The following is a 14,780-nucleotide window of genomic DNA, read 5'->3' as shown; positions in this document are numbered from 1 at the left end:
GGTGCTCCACTGTCCCCAGAGTAAAAAATCAAATTCTTTCACAGAGCATTGGTGGCTCCTCACTATCATGGCTCAACTTACTTCCTAGCTTTACTCTTCCCTTCCTACATTCATATTCCAAAGAGAACAATTAATTATTCCACACACATGCATTCCCAACCCCACACATACTACAACATACTGGCATCTCTGTATATAGTCCTTTCATTGAAGTCTTTTCATATGCACCACCTAGAGTAAGTTGTATTTTCTACTGGAAGCCTGACTGATAAACTTCCTTACTAGATGTTCATCTTGAATATATTGTTTATATGGCATGGGGAAGGATTAGGGAATGAAGTGTTTTTTTAGTTGAGATTCAACTCTGCCTCTCACTAGTTTTGGAACATTAGATATTCTCTCCCCCTCTCTTTACTCCAGTTACATTAATATGTTTGTTTTGAGGATCAAATGAGATTGTATGTTAGAAAGCACGTTGTATGTCTTTGTATAGGATTCAGTGTTATTCTAATTCATCTTTTAATCCTTCCAAAGTAGTAAGTACTTAATAAATAAGCTGTTTTATATAGATCTGTTGGACGAATGGGTGGAAAAGATTGTCTTCTATTTTCTCAGAGTCAGCTATCCAGAAGTATAGGAAGCAGAGAAACCACATATGAAGGATTCAGAGTAATAGAAAACCAATGTGTAGCATACACAGTCAGTAGAGGCCCAAATAAGGGGGTTTCTGGCTAAGATCTATTTTGTTGAAATATTTTATAGCAACCCTGATTTTTTTAACCTATTTATTCTAATGATTACCAAAAAAGAAGTGTTAGAAAGATACATTTTGAACTTAAAATAGATGCTTGAGGAAGTGATAGAAAGGAAGATACTTCTAAATGTTGACTTGGGACCTGGGGTGAATTAACATATTTGTGGAGAAGACTTAGTCTTCACCCAAACCTTGAACAGATCTGAATTCATTAGGAAAACTCTGTGGCTTCCCACAGACACCTCACAGCTGCTTTGTCCCAGTTTTGGAGTCACCAACATCTCTAGCTGCTTTTTCATCTGAAGAGATCACATGCACCTTTCTCCATGAGTCTGCTGAAGAAATGGAAAGTTGGTACCAGATCAGCGCTGTGTTTAAAATGGGCATTTGAAGACCAGTGTGAACATGTAAGGGTAAGTACCAGTTGTCTCCAGAGAATTTTCATCAGAATATGCAGTATAGAGGGTTGAATGGTGATTCCCAAAGAAATATATCCATGACCTAATACCCAAACTCTGTGCATGTTACCTTATTTGGAAAAGGGATATTTAAAGATTTAATTATATTAAGGTGGTTGAGATAAGATCATCTTGAATTACTTGTGTAGGCCCTAAATCCAATGACATTGTCTTTGTAAAAGACAATAAGCACATGAAGAGCAGGTGGCACATAGGCGAAGATTAGAAGCCAAAGAATGCCAACAGCCATCAAAAGCTAGAAGAGGCAAGGAAAGATATTCTCCAGAGCCTCCAGATGGAGTGAGGTCCTGCCAATATCTTGATTTTGGACTTCTGGCTTCCACAACTGTGATACAATACAATTTCTGTTGTTTTGAGCCATCAAGTTTCTGATAATTTGCTTGCAACTCTAGGAAATAAATATATAGAATAAAACAATGTGTGCAAGCATTCCAGAGGAAAATCCACTATAGATCATTGTCCTAAGTGAGACTAGATGCATTAGAACAATTTAGACCACAAAGCGATAATGTGACATCTTCAGGGGCTTCAGAAACTCAAGAGGGTTCCTGCCTCCCTTAATCTCTTGAGAAAACTGGAAGAAGATGTCAATCCAATTTTCCCAGAGCAGAAGATATCAAAGTAGTACAAAGAACATAGGGAATGGAGAGTATACCACACTCCACTGCCAGAGGTGTTTGGAGAAATGACAATTATGTCATTCAGTAAAGGTAACTTTACAAGCCACCTATTTGAACATCTTTAGTTGTAAAATAAACAAGCTTGGGACCTAAATGGCCCTGCTTAAAAGAGCTAAAATTTCTGAGGAATGCCTGAGGTGAGGGGCCAAAATAAAGCAGTACTTAAGGCATCTGTAGAATGCCATAGAAAACTCAGGAAGTTGTGTCTAAGGACAGGAAGTGTTAAAATAGTGTCTAGTAAGGACTGGAGCCAGATGGACTTGGCAATTTATCATTTGTGTGGAAAAAAATTCCAAACACATTCCATGTGAACGTTTTTCTGAAGGTGCTTTGTGGTTTGGAATCGCTGCAGTTTCCATGCACTTTTTCTTATTTCCAATGGAAAGCTAGAAAACTGTCCATCATTTACACCTCCTCATTCTCCCTCTCACAAGCCAAGGATAATGCCTAAGAGAATTTATTCCATTTCCCCCTACAATAATTTATCTTTAGAGAAACTCAACTATTTCTTTAAATGAATAGCAATGCTCTGTAACAAATCTTCTGCATCATTCCAAGCCTCTTCTATAAAGACTTCTTCGTGTTGACTGATTCATGAAAAGAAGTCTACCCTCTTTCTTCCTTTTCGTCTTTTTAAAATTCCTGGTCTTCTGAATTCATAATCACAACATTCTTTTTGTTGTATTCTTACTATTAAGCATATTGAACAAAAAGGACAACTTAGGTATTTTGGGAGTGAAGTTAGTAAATTTGTTTCTCCCTCATAACGGACAGGAGCAAGTGAAGCTCCAGAGACCAAGATTGGTTTTATTTATTTATTTACTTATCTATCTATCTATCTATCTATCTATCTATCTATCTATCTATCTATCTATTTTTAATGCCTACAGCACCTGGTCTTCCTAGGTCATCTCCCATCCAAGTATTAACCAGGCCCGACCCTGCTTAGCTTCTGAGATCAGACGAGATCGGGCACATTCAGGGTGGCATAGCTGTAGACCCAAGATTGGTTTTAAGTACCTGTAGTGGTCACCCAGAAGTGAGTCCAAGTGAAAGATAATGTGAAACTCTGCCTAAGAGAAGAATGGAAAATTGACAGCCAGAAAACACATTTTAGTCATCTGATCTAAAAGTGGAAAGTAGAGAGAGCAAGGGTTCATGGGCCAAGTGAGGGCCTGGGAAAAATAGAAGCTTGAAGCAAGTTGGGAATGGGGCATACAGAACTCAATTTTGATTTGGTACTAGCCATCTAGTAATGGTAGGTCAGTTCAACTTCAATGAGCAAAGTCAGGGCAAATAGAAACAGATTTAGGCAGTGTTCTATCCTGTCTATGTCTGAGCCTCACCCAATGCAAAATCACACTCTTTTTTGTTAACTCACTAGAGTATCTGCTATTGCAAAGATTGATTAAAAAATATTAATTGACTTTTAAACAAAACAATAAATACTGCCTATAATTCAGTTTCTTTAAATTCTTTGAGACTTAATAACCTGTATGATGAAATCCAGGTAAGGACAGAATTTTTGGTTCTGAGTTCATCGCAACTACCTAAGTCATACCTTTATTTTCCATGTCAGGTCTTAAGTGTCTATTTATTGTTATTTTCACAACAGTACCCTTTAAAAGTTCTTCTCATTTTACTTTTTACATTGATCCCCTTTGAATTCTTACATGTCTAAGTAATTAATCTTCACAGATTTTAAAAAAGAACAAAATCTCAGACTCCTAGACAAAAATGCTTTGTGTAACACTAGAGTTCCTTTACTATTGGTATTGTTACCTTTGCCATATGTTCTGACCATAGTTTTCTGAGTACCTTTGAAATGCGATCACCTCTGACATATCAGAAAAATAAAAAATCAAGAAACATCTCATCTACCCAGCCTAATTCCCATAAGATTCCCCTGGAGACACTGAGCATATCTAGATCCAGATGGGGATGTATAATCTGAACTGCTGGTGAGGCCAGGAATTAATAGATCAAGCAACAAAGAGAAGGCAGCTGAGCAAAAAGATGCATGACATAGAGTAGAGAGAAGGCTGCAGCTGGAGTGCAATGAAGCGCTACACAGTTACTGTTGGAAGCTGTTGTGCAGACAGCAGCTAAAAATGCAGAGCCAGTGTTGGATCAGATCTACTTCTACCATAAACTGTACCACAAACACAAACAAAAGGCAAAAAACAAAACCCCATTCCAGGGCGGGGGTGGGTGGGTAACATTTTGAGTTACAGAAGTACCTTAGCAAAAGAAATTTAATGAAAAAGAAAAATTCTGGACTTTAGTTATACCTGGGAAGATTTCACAAATAGCTACCTATAACAAAAAGCACTCAGATATTTTTCCAAGTTTGGTATTCTAGGAGTCCCAATGCCCTTCATTTGAGTTAGGTCTCAAGTCTCAAGAAACCTGGTTAAGAGCATCACTTGAGAGGTGAGGCCATCATAGCACCAACTTAAATACTGGCAGATGTAGTGGCTCCTTTTTGAATAGTGTTGATCAGGTAGTATTACAACATTCTTTTTAAAAAGTCAATAAACATCATCCAATGCCTATTATACAGCAGGACCTGGGCTAGGCACTGGGGGTGTAACTATGAGTAAGACACAGGCTCCACCTCTGAGGAGCTTTCAGTCTGAAAGGAGGCAAACAGAACAGGGTAGTACAGGGAGATTTACCTACCTTAAGAGGAGGTGCAGCATGGATAGTAAGAAAGCAGACACTTAAGCTTCATTCTGGAGTTTGCATCCTGGCTGTCACTTCTTAATTAAGTGAATTACTTAACCTCTTTGGATATCAATTTCCTCATCTGCAAAGTGGGTATAGCAATAATATCTCATAAGTTGGTGAAGACAATGAATGAGTTAATATATGTAAAGCACTCAGAACATGGCCTGCCATATAGCGAGCATGTGTTAATCTGATGGAGAGACAAATGAGTGTTAATGGAAATACATAGGGGGAGCAGAGCATTTGTCATGTGGGAGTTGGAGAAGGTTTCCTCCCAGAAAGTTAGTTCTCAGTTAAGAGCCAAAGGGAGTAGGGGTTAGTGGGTGGTTGGGGCACTTGGAACTTGGGAAATGTGGGGGACAACATGTGCAAAGACTAAAGCAGGAGCGATGTTGGCACACATCCTTTCAAATAATTTAATGTTCTCATGTTGCCTGATTCATTTGGCAGGAAAAACAGGTTCATAAGTTTGCTGCCTTCACCAGATGACATATTATTGTTTCTCCAACACTTCTTCTGTGAAATCGTCCATAATAGATTTGGTTAGCTGCTCTCTTTGCTGTTTTTCCATACCCCTTAATGACACTGGTCACCTGATACTGTCATTTGTTTACTTGTCTGTCTCTCCAACAAGACCGTCAGCTCCGGGATGACTGGAACTGTTTCTTTTACATACATCCTAGAATTCCCAACATCTAGAATAATATCTGGTTCATAATAGATGCTCAGCGAAAATGTATTGAACAATGTAGTTTTGTGACAGAGAGAGACTCACGCCAAGATTCCACCTCTTCTAATCTTGCAGACTAATCTCAATTTATCCATTTTCAAGTATTCTATCTTTTCCAGATAGAACATTTAATCTCAGCATTATTTCAGGTGCAAAAATGTGGGCATAATTTTTTCCTCCTCAATTAAGTATTACTGCTAAGCATTATGACAGAAAAATAAACAAAACATATTTAATATCAACAAGTCTTAAATGCAGGGAAGCTTGATATTCATGAGGAAACTCTTGCTCACTATCCAGCAATGCAAAAGTAAATCTCACCTTGAAGCCTCTTGGTAACTTTTACATCAAATTTGGAATCCTTCCTTCAGTATTCCTTAACTTATCTCAGTTAATTCCTATTCATGCATTTTCCAAGGGCCTGTGCAAGAAGCCCATGGACAACTCATTCATGGACATTCTTGGCCCTTCTCTTTCCTTCCTCTTCTTGAGGATGGAGGTTGAGAGTTTCAACATGCATCGCACTGCTAGCCAAGGGATAGTTTCTCCTCATTCAGAACCAATCAGCACCTTTGCACATTTCTTTGAGAGACCATCTGAAGTCCAGGGACATCCCCAATGCATAACTTCAAAGTCTTTCTCCACATCATAAATACCATATCTTGTGAAATGAGACTTATTGTACACATACTGCAACAAGGATGAGAAAAGACCCTCTAAGATCTTTGACTGGGAAGGCTGGAGTCACGGAAGTTTGGCTGTCATTATACATGCGGAGGAAGCCTCAGACCTGCCAAGGCCATGTCCCTGAAGGAAGCTTTGAACTCCATAGAATATACAAAAATTACTGATTCATTTTTTAAATCTGCATTCTGTGCCAGGCACTAAGGATAGAGCAAGTGCAAGACAGATAAGAGTTCAGTCCTCAGGGGGAGAGACAGACAATAAACACATGGAGATAAACAAGATAATTCCAGACAGTTACAACTGCTCTGAGACACATAATGCAGGAAAATAATAGAATGATTCAACCAAGGAGGCACTTTAGCTGGGGTGGTCAGAGAAAGCCTCTCTGTGGAGGCGACTTTTCAGTTGAGATGGAATGTTGAGAAGGATCCAGCCATCTGAAAACCTAAACAGGAGAAAACACACCAGGCAAAAGTTAGTGATAGAATGGTTTCCGTATTCCAGTAAGATTCACTAAACACACAGAAAAAAAGGGAGGGAGGGAGGAAGGGAGAGGGAGGGAGAGAGAGAAAAAGAGACAGAGAGATAGAGAGAGAGAAGTGAAGGAAGGAAGGAAAGAGGGAAGGAAGGAAGGAAGGAAGGAAGGAAGGAAGGAAGGAAGGAAGGAAGGAAGGAAGGAAGGAAGGAGGGAGGGAGGAAGGAATCAACCATTTCCAGATTACTTAGGGTCTCTGTATGACACCATTCAGAATGTACATTGCATTCTGATGCCTCTTCTTTTAACGGGGGTACTGGAGCAAACAGTCTGAGACAGGACCTTGTTGGGGAGCAAAAGAAAAAAAAAGCTTTTGTGGCTGTAGCAGAGCAAAAGAGGGAGAAGGGTTTGAGTTGATTGTTATTGCTAGGATATAACAACACAATAAAATAACTAACATTACTAATAGCTGAATTCTTTAAATAATTATCTTATTTGTCACAACAGCACTATAAAGTAAATGCTATAATGTCCTTTTGTAGATGAGGAAAGTGAAGCTTAACAGAGTTAAGTAATTGGCCCACATAACTACTAAGTGGTGGAGTCAAATTCGTGTGTGTTACTTCAAGAACCCAGACTCTTAAGCATTATGTACTCTGCTTTGGAGAGAGACTGGGAACAGAAGATCTAATATCTTAATATTCAAAGCCTAGAGGAACAAGTAAAAATCACAAGAGATCTGGTTTTTACTTTCCCTATGACCCTTTCTTGAAGAGGAAGAGTGAGCAAGCTCTGGTATTTCCGGAGTGTCTTTTCCTTGACAATGAAAAGAAGGTAAGGGTCTCCAGAAACTACAGTAGGAAGATAAAAAGTAGAGTTTAGGGAGCAAAAATGGTAAGATCATGAAGAAACTTAGACTATTGAAAGAGTTATAGGAATAGACAGTGAAAATCCTGACTTGCCATTTTTATTTTAAGTTTCATTTATAATTACATAAATTAATTCATTTAGTTTTCAGTTATTCTATGGCATGACACGATTACTGAACCCATTTTATGGATGAGGACTCAGAGGTCCAGAGGGGAGCACATAATTTAACCAAGATCTCACAGTAAGTACAAGAGCTGGAATTTCAAGGGAAGCTGCCTGGCTCCAGAATATAAGTTATTAGTCACTACGTTGACTTCTCAACATTATACTTTCTCTCTCTGCTTTACCACCAAAATATTTGAAATTGTGCCTCTCAGAATATCCAAAGTGTGTTGCCATATTACTAAAATCTTTGCTTTAAGATATCTATTATTTAATTGGCTGTATATTTTCTGTTTCAAAAAAAAATTTATATTACAAAAGTTATACACACTTATCCAAAAGTTCAAATAATGAAAATATGTTAAAAATAAAAAACAAAATGCCAAGTCTTGATTTTTAAGGACTGTCATTTTACAGGTAATAGATTTTATCATTTGTTTGTTTGTTTGTTTGTTTTTTATCTGTCTTGTAGTTTACTCCCAGAGATTACCTGATAACCTGTTTCCTTTTAGCTGCTTCTTTTCTCCTGTCTTCCACCATTTCTCAGTCTGTACTGCTTTCTGCAGACAGCCTGACTTCCTCCTGATGCAGCGGCTAGACAGTCTCTTTCTCACTGTTATCTTGAAGGTTCCTGAAAACTGAAGACCAGTTGGGTGTCTATACGCTGTGTGCATGTTTCCTTGCCATGTAAGACAAAAAAACAAATTGAGTGGCGTGTATGATAAGACTTTATCCAAGGAACATCAAACATATCTAAGCAGAGGGAATTTGTTCAAGTTTTGATGAATTAGCTGGAAAGTTTTGATAGTTTAGAACTAGAAGACAACTCATAGATAATCTAATCCAAACTATTATTTTACAGATAAGAAACCACACTCAAAGAAATGCAGAGGAAAGAAAACATACTTTGGCATGAATCCTAGCTTTGCGTACGGCTAGCTGGCTGTGCAGTCTCGTCAGTTTCCCTGTTCTCTGAACATCAGTCTCCAGTTCTATAAAATTTAGAGGATTATTACACTTTACTCTACTGCCACTGCCATCACTTTTTCTAACATAAACCACCATAATCCATTGTCTTTTTTCTGAAAGCCTGCTGACTTTTACTCCTTGTAATTTGTTCTCCATTCAGCACCCAAAGTCCACTTTCATAAAGCATAAATAAGATCGTGTCACACTTAAAGTCCTTGAAAGACTTTTCATTGCTTTCAGAATAAAATCCTAAGAAGCCTCATATGAGTTGACCCCTGCCTTTCCTGGCTTTATATTTCTTCTTGATTTTCTTCCAGCCATATGGGCATCTTTTTTCTTCTAAGAATAAGCAAAGCTTGTTCTAGCTTGCAGACTTTCGCATTAGCTGTTTCTGTGTCTGGGGTGCTCACTTTCTGGTTCTTCCCTGAATAGCGCTATCTCATTCTTCAGGTATCAAATAATTCCTACCCATGGTCATTCTATATGACAAGGCCCACATGTTGACCTTTATATATGTAAGCTAACACTTTAAAATTTTTTTCACAGCATTTATCATCATCTCTTATTATTTTGCTTTAAAAAAATATTTTGCTTAAATTATCTGAATCTATTTCCAAAATATGTGGACAAGACACTTATTTTACCAGAACAGCATCTTACACGCAGGAATATTTCTCAAATGGCAGATATTTTTATTTGTAACAATGATAGGACACCTAATCATTTAATGTGTAATTATGGAAGGTAGCTGCTTGTTCTCACGGGATTTCCTTTGGGCTCTGTCAGTTTTTGTCTTTTTCTATTTCTCTGGGATGGTCGGGCCAGAGTGGAGATAGAGAGTGTAAATACTGGACTGGGATCAGAAGATAGAAGGAAGTGAACTGTGAGAAGTCTGGTGGGCATAGCCAGGGCTGAGGGGTGGGAAGGGGAATCATTGTTAGTAATGGTGAGTGCTGCCAGGGTCTGAAGTCTGAATTTTGCTGAAATCCCACCCCCTGGTTACTCCCACCCCTGACTATAGCCCAGGAAGTTAGATGCGGAGAGAACACTTTAGGACAGGGAATGCTTGGTATTAGTCTCTGGGGCTTTCAGTTACCGGGTACTTTTGACTTTGGCTAGAAGGAGGGTCAAGGGTCTGCTTCAGCCACTTTCAGCCCTGACACTCCATCACTAAACTATCCACGTGATATTTCAAGAAAGTAAGAATTCAAAAGAATCATCCCAAAACAGCATATTCCCAAGATACAAGATCTTTCGAACTCTGCTCCGCCCACTGCAATCTCTACCCTCTTGTACAGGACCTTGAACAAGCCTGAACTCTCCCTGCTTCGAGCAGTTCTGAGAAGGAAGTAATAACAGGGAGGAACTGTGCAGTCCAAGCTCAGGATGGAGGCAGCAGGGAGTCGCCCTGTGAGCAGGAAGGAAACCTCTTCTGTACCTTCAGGTTTTACACTGATACTCAAGGACTGGACACTTCTCCACTCCCACACAGTTTCGAGACATAACTGACATAACATTGTATAAATTTAAGGTGTACAACATAATGCTCTGATATATGTAGATATAGCAAAATGGTTGCAAGTCTTGTTAACATCTACCACTTTTTATATTTATATTTTTATACTTATATAGTTACCAGTTTCTTTTTCATTATGTTGAGGACTTTTAAGATTTACTCTCTTAGCAACTGTAAAATATACAGTACAGTATTATTAGCCATAGTCACCATGCTGTACATTGTGTCATAGAATGTATCTTATAACTAGAAAATCTCCCCTTCTCCCTGCCTCTGGCAACCATCAATCTCTTCTCTGTATTTATGAGTTTGGTGGACTTCATTTTGTTTGTTTGTTTGTTTGTTTGTTTAAGATTCCATGTATAAGTACAATCATACACTATTTTTCTTTACCTGTCTTACTTATTTCACTAGACATATCGCCTTCAAGGACCAATCGTGTTGTGACAAATGACAGGATTTTTTTTTTTTTTATGGCTGAATAGTATTCAATTGTGTGTGTACATACACATATATGTATATATGTATGTATGTATATATATGCATATATGTATTATATTTTTTTTATCCATTCATCTGTCAATGGACATTTAGATTATTTACATGTCTTGATTACTGTAAATAATGCTGCAGTAGTGCAGATAGCTCTTTGGGACAGTGATATTGGTTCCTTCAGATATATATCCAGAAATGGAATTGCTAGATCATATGGTAGATCTATTTTTGATTTTTTGATGAATTTTCATACTGTTTTCATAGTTGCTGCACCAATTTATAATCTCACCAACAGTGCACAAGGATTCCTCCACATCCTCACCAGCATTTGTTATCTTTTTGTTGACAAACTTATCTTGCTAATCTTAATAACTAAACCTGCTTCCTGTGCTCTTTTTGATCGCTCTTAGCAAGGAAGATGTGAGCTTAACCTCAGAGCTTATTCTGGGTCTTCTATTTATTGTTCCTGACCATTGTTCACTGACCTGGGAATAACCCGCAGCTCGGGGGCAAAGGCTTCTCTCCTCCTTCATATTTCACCTTGCTTTATCCTAATTATCCCCACCTTTTTCAATCAGAAGCATTTGGGACGGAGAAGGAGAGAAGGCACATTTGATTGTGGAGCACGAGTTACCATATTTTACTTTCAGTTACAGATGACCTGGGCTTGGAACTTCCTGCATCCATTCAGATCACGATTAAGCAGAGCACTTGGAATCGAGAGTATTAGGAATGGGGGTGTTGGGATAGTAGTGGTAGGGGTAGAATATAGGGGTGCAGAGGCTAGATCAGCCTTTGACAATGAGAAGATAAAAGAAGGCTGTGGGTACCTTTTTGAATTTCTTGATCTGTCTCTCTATGCCCTTCTCTCTATACTTTTTGGGGGCAAAGTTTTCCTTTGGGAGGGCTATGGTACTTCTCTAATTAGATACAGAAAACCATCTCAAAGTCTTCTCTTCTCTGATCTTCTCAGGTTTGGCCAAAGCATTTTACTACCATTGCTCAAGAGAATATCCTCCTTACACTGTGTCTTGCTTTTCAGGGCCCTTTGGTCTTCCTTTCCCAAATCTTGTTGGCAAACTGTGGTCAGGACCATGTTGAGCTTTGCTTTGGCCTCTTTGCTAAAGCTTGTTTGAATGCCCTGTTCCCACTTCAACTTTCCCTATGATATAAAACGCTTCATTTGGAATAAAATGGCACAGAATAAACTCAAAACTGTTACAGTTTTGTCCCTTTGTAACTCTATACTCAAATATCCCAGGACATGTGCACATGCTGTTTTCTTAGCCCGGAAGGCTCTTGCTTCTACCCTTCTCATGGGAGGCCACCACAGGTTACCTTCTCATAAAAGCACTCACTGATTACTAGTCTTCAATGATTTCTTTTTTTATTTTCTCTCTTTTTTCTTCTTAGTACTTCATGTACTGGATAATTTCAATATGTAGTATTTCTACATATTTGATGTCTATCTCCCCATTGAGACTATATGTTCTAAGAGGATAAGAAGCACATGTGGGCTGTGCACCTCTATCTACAGAGCACCTGGCACAGAGCCCTGCAGTGTGCCTAGTACTCAGTAAATACAGGGAGGCAGCATCACAGAATGGTTAAACATATGAATTCTAGAATTAGATTATTGAACTAGAATCCCGCTTTTATAATATACTGTGTTGGCTGAGCTAGGACAAGTTAATTAACCGCTCAGTCTTCCCATCTGCACTATGGGGACAATAATGCTTTACTCATAGTGCTACTGTGAGCATACATGAAATGTTTAGCATAATACCTGGAAAGTTGTGTCAATAAATGTGACTTCTGCTATAATCTTAACTCTGCCACTTTCTGTCTTGGTCCCCGTGGTTCTTGAAGATGTGTCAGTAATATCTCACTATAATATCCTGAGCTCTAATTATTCTTGACATTCTTCTCTCTTCCCTTGGAGCAAATGTAATTACCTTGATTCTCATTCCTCAAGCCTTAGGTCTTGCCAGGAGGCCACATATGCTAATAGATTATCAAGATATCCAGCAAACATAAAATAATTCAGACCGTCATCCCTCCTCCTCATATATACATATAATGCTCAAGCTTTGGAAGGCCTAAAGATGAGATACCAAGGACAGAGATTCTGTTGATCATGTCATGCTAGTAAGAAGGTATTTCTTAACAAGCAGCCTTATTTTTGTTTCTCTATTGACAAAAGCAAGCTTTCGATAAGAGTTATAATGACAGCTGACACTTTTTGAACACCAAATGCTAAGCACTCTAATAGTTAAACAGTCACAACAACTTTTTTGAAGTAGTTCTTATTCACATTTCACCTGTGACAAAATGGAAGCTTGGAGATGTTGTCTAGACCCACACAGCTACTAAGTGGCCACACCAGGGTTTTCAATACAGATTGTTTGACTCCAGAGCCACTTGGCTAGCTTTTGTGGTGTAATATACCAGCGATGCTTCCTCCTAGGCTGGAATATACTTGTTGCTTTTGATGGAGGTAAATAGTTCCAGTTAAGAGCAAGACTAATTTTAGTAACATCTTCCATTTCTGGACAACTGATAAGGGAATTAGGAGCTTCATCTCAAGGCCAACCTAATTTTTCACACCTACAACACAAAGGGCTTAATGTTTCTAAGGCCTTATAAAAATATCCTGGATGTAGCTGAGTGTTCCCATCTAAATATTGTCTCTGGTTTTCAAAGAAATTATTTTCACATGACTTCAAATGAGTGTCCTCTTGCCTTTCTAGTAAGAATATTTAAATCTGTCTTAAGTCACCTTGGAATAGTATCACTTCTCAATTACTTAAATGCAGCACTCGAATAAAATCCCTTCAGTTCTATTTTATTTCTTTTCACCTGAATAATGTTGACCTGACATTGTTCATCTCCAAGATGAAAAATAAGACAGGTAAAAATCACTCTGTAGTTTATCAACTTTTCCCCAAGCTTATTGCTCAGCAAAATTCACATTCTACAAATCTCATTTCCTCACTAGGTTTTTTATTTGTTTGTTTTTTTGTTTGTTTGTTTATATTAGGTCTTTTTGTGGGGTTGAGGGAGATGGGAGAGGTATTTTACAAAATTGTGAATACAGGGGACTGCTCTGTATTACTTTTGAAACTTTCTGCGTGTCCATAATCACTTGAAAATAATCTTTAGATTGTGGAATACACACATAAAAGAGTATATTAAGCGAATATGTAAAGTACAGCACAGGGAACATAGTCAATAATATTGTAATAACTATATATGGTGTCAGTGGGTGCTAGACTTATCAGGGCAATCATTTCATAATTATATAAAGGCCAAATGACTAGGTCATACACCCAAAACTAATATAATATTGTATGTTAACTGTAATTGAAAAATAAATTTAAAAAAATAGGTATGATTTGAAGTGAATACCTATGTACCTTCTACCCCAGGTAAAAAACATATAACATCCTGTTCCTTCAGCTCCTGGCTTCCAAGATGACCAAAAAGGAAAGAATAACAGTTGTACCAGGAAGCATCGTGGCCATGTGCAGCCTATTCGCTGCACCAAATGTGCCCGTTGTGTGCTCAAGGTCAAGGCTATTAAGAAGTTCGTCATTCAAAGCATAGTAGAAGCTGCAGCCGTGAGGGACAGTTCGGAAGTGAGTGTCTTCAATGCCTGTGTGCTTCCTAAGCCGGATGTGAAACTACATTACCATGCAACTTGTGCATTTGCAGCAAGGTAGTGAGGAATCTTGTGAAGACCAGAAGGACTGAACACCCCATCCCGATTTAGACCTGCAAGGGCTGCTCCACGACCACCACCAAAGCCCATGTAAGGGGCTAACTCTGAAGAATGATACCCTGGAAAAAATAAAATGGAAATTACACTTAAAACATATGTATATAACATGTGTTATATATGTACCATGTGCCTTGGAATTTCCAAGTTCATCGTCTCTTCCCCAGAGGTACCACCTTCTTGAATTTTATATTTTTTTTATTGACTTACCACAGATGTTTTTATCTCTAAATAATTTTGCATGTTTATTAGTTCATATCAATGAAATTAGTCTGCATCATGTGAATTTTTCTAGGATTTGAAATTCAACATTATATTCCTGCAATTCATCCATCATATTGATGAAATTTATTTTTAGTGCTGTGTGGTATTCCAGTGTATGACTGTGCTACAGTTTCTTTACCTAGTCTATTGATAATTGACATTTATGTTATTCCTGGTTCAGTGAGCAATGG

At 38.2% G+C, this 14,780-nt stretch overlaps 1 long non-coding RNA gene and 1 pseudogene across 2 annotated transcripts in view; one reads left to right on the top strand and one right to left on the bottom strand.

Moving 5' to 3' along the window:
- The window catches only part of LOC107498254, a 35,448-nt gene extending 20,917 nt beyond the window's left edge, over positions 1 to 14,531 (top strand). For both annotated transcript variants that reach the window (XR_001593992.2, XR_001593991.2), the window contains 2 exons: positions 993 to 1,167; positions 14,007 to 14,531. This is a non-coding gene — a long non-coding RNA (uncharacterized LOC107498254). The remainder of the gene's footprint in view (positions 1 to 992; positions 1,168 to 14,006) is intronic.
- On the bottom strand, positions 2,795 to 2,913 carry LOC118603357 (annotated as a pseudogene).
- Positions 14,532 to 14,780: the final 249 nt, after the last annotated feature.

Source organism: Rousettus aegyptiacus, unplaced genomic scaffold (genome assembly GCF_014176215.1).
Source record: "Rousettus aegyptiacus isolate mRouAeg1 unplaced genomic scaffold, mRouAeg1.p scaffold_m13_p_5, whole genome shotgun sequence".
NCBI lineage: Eukaryota > Metazoa > Chordata > Mammalia > Chiroptera > Pteropodidae > Rousettus > Rousettus aegyptiacus.
This window is presented reverse-complemented; position numbering and strand designations above follow the sequence as displayed.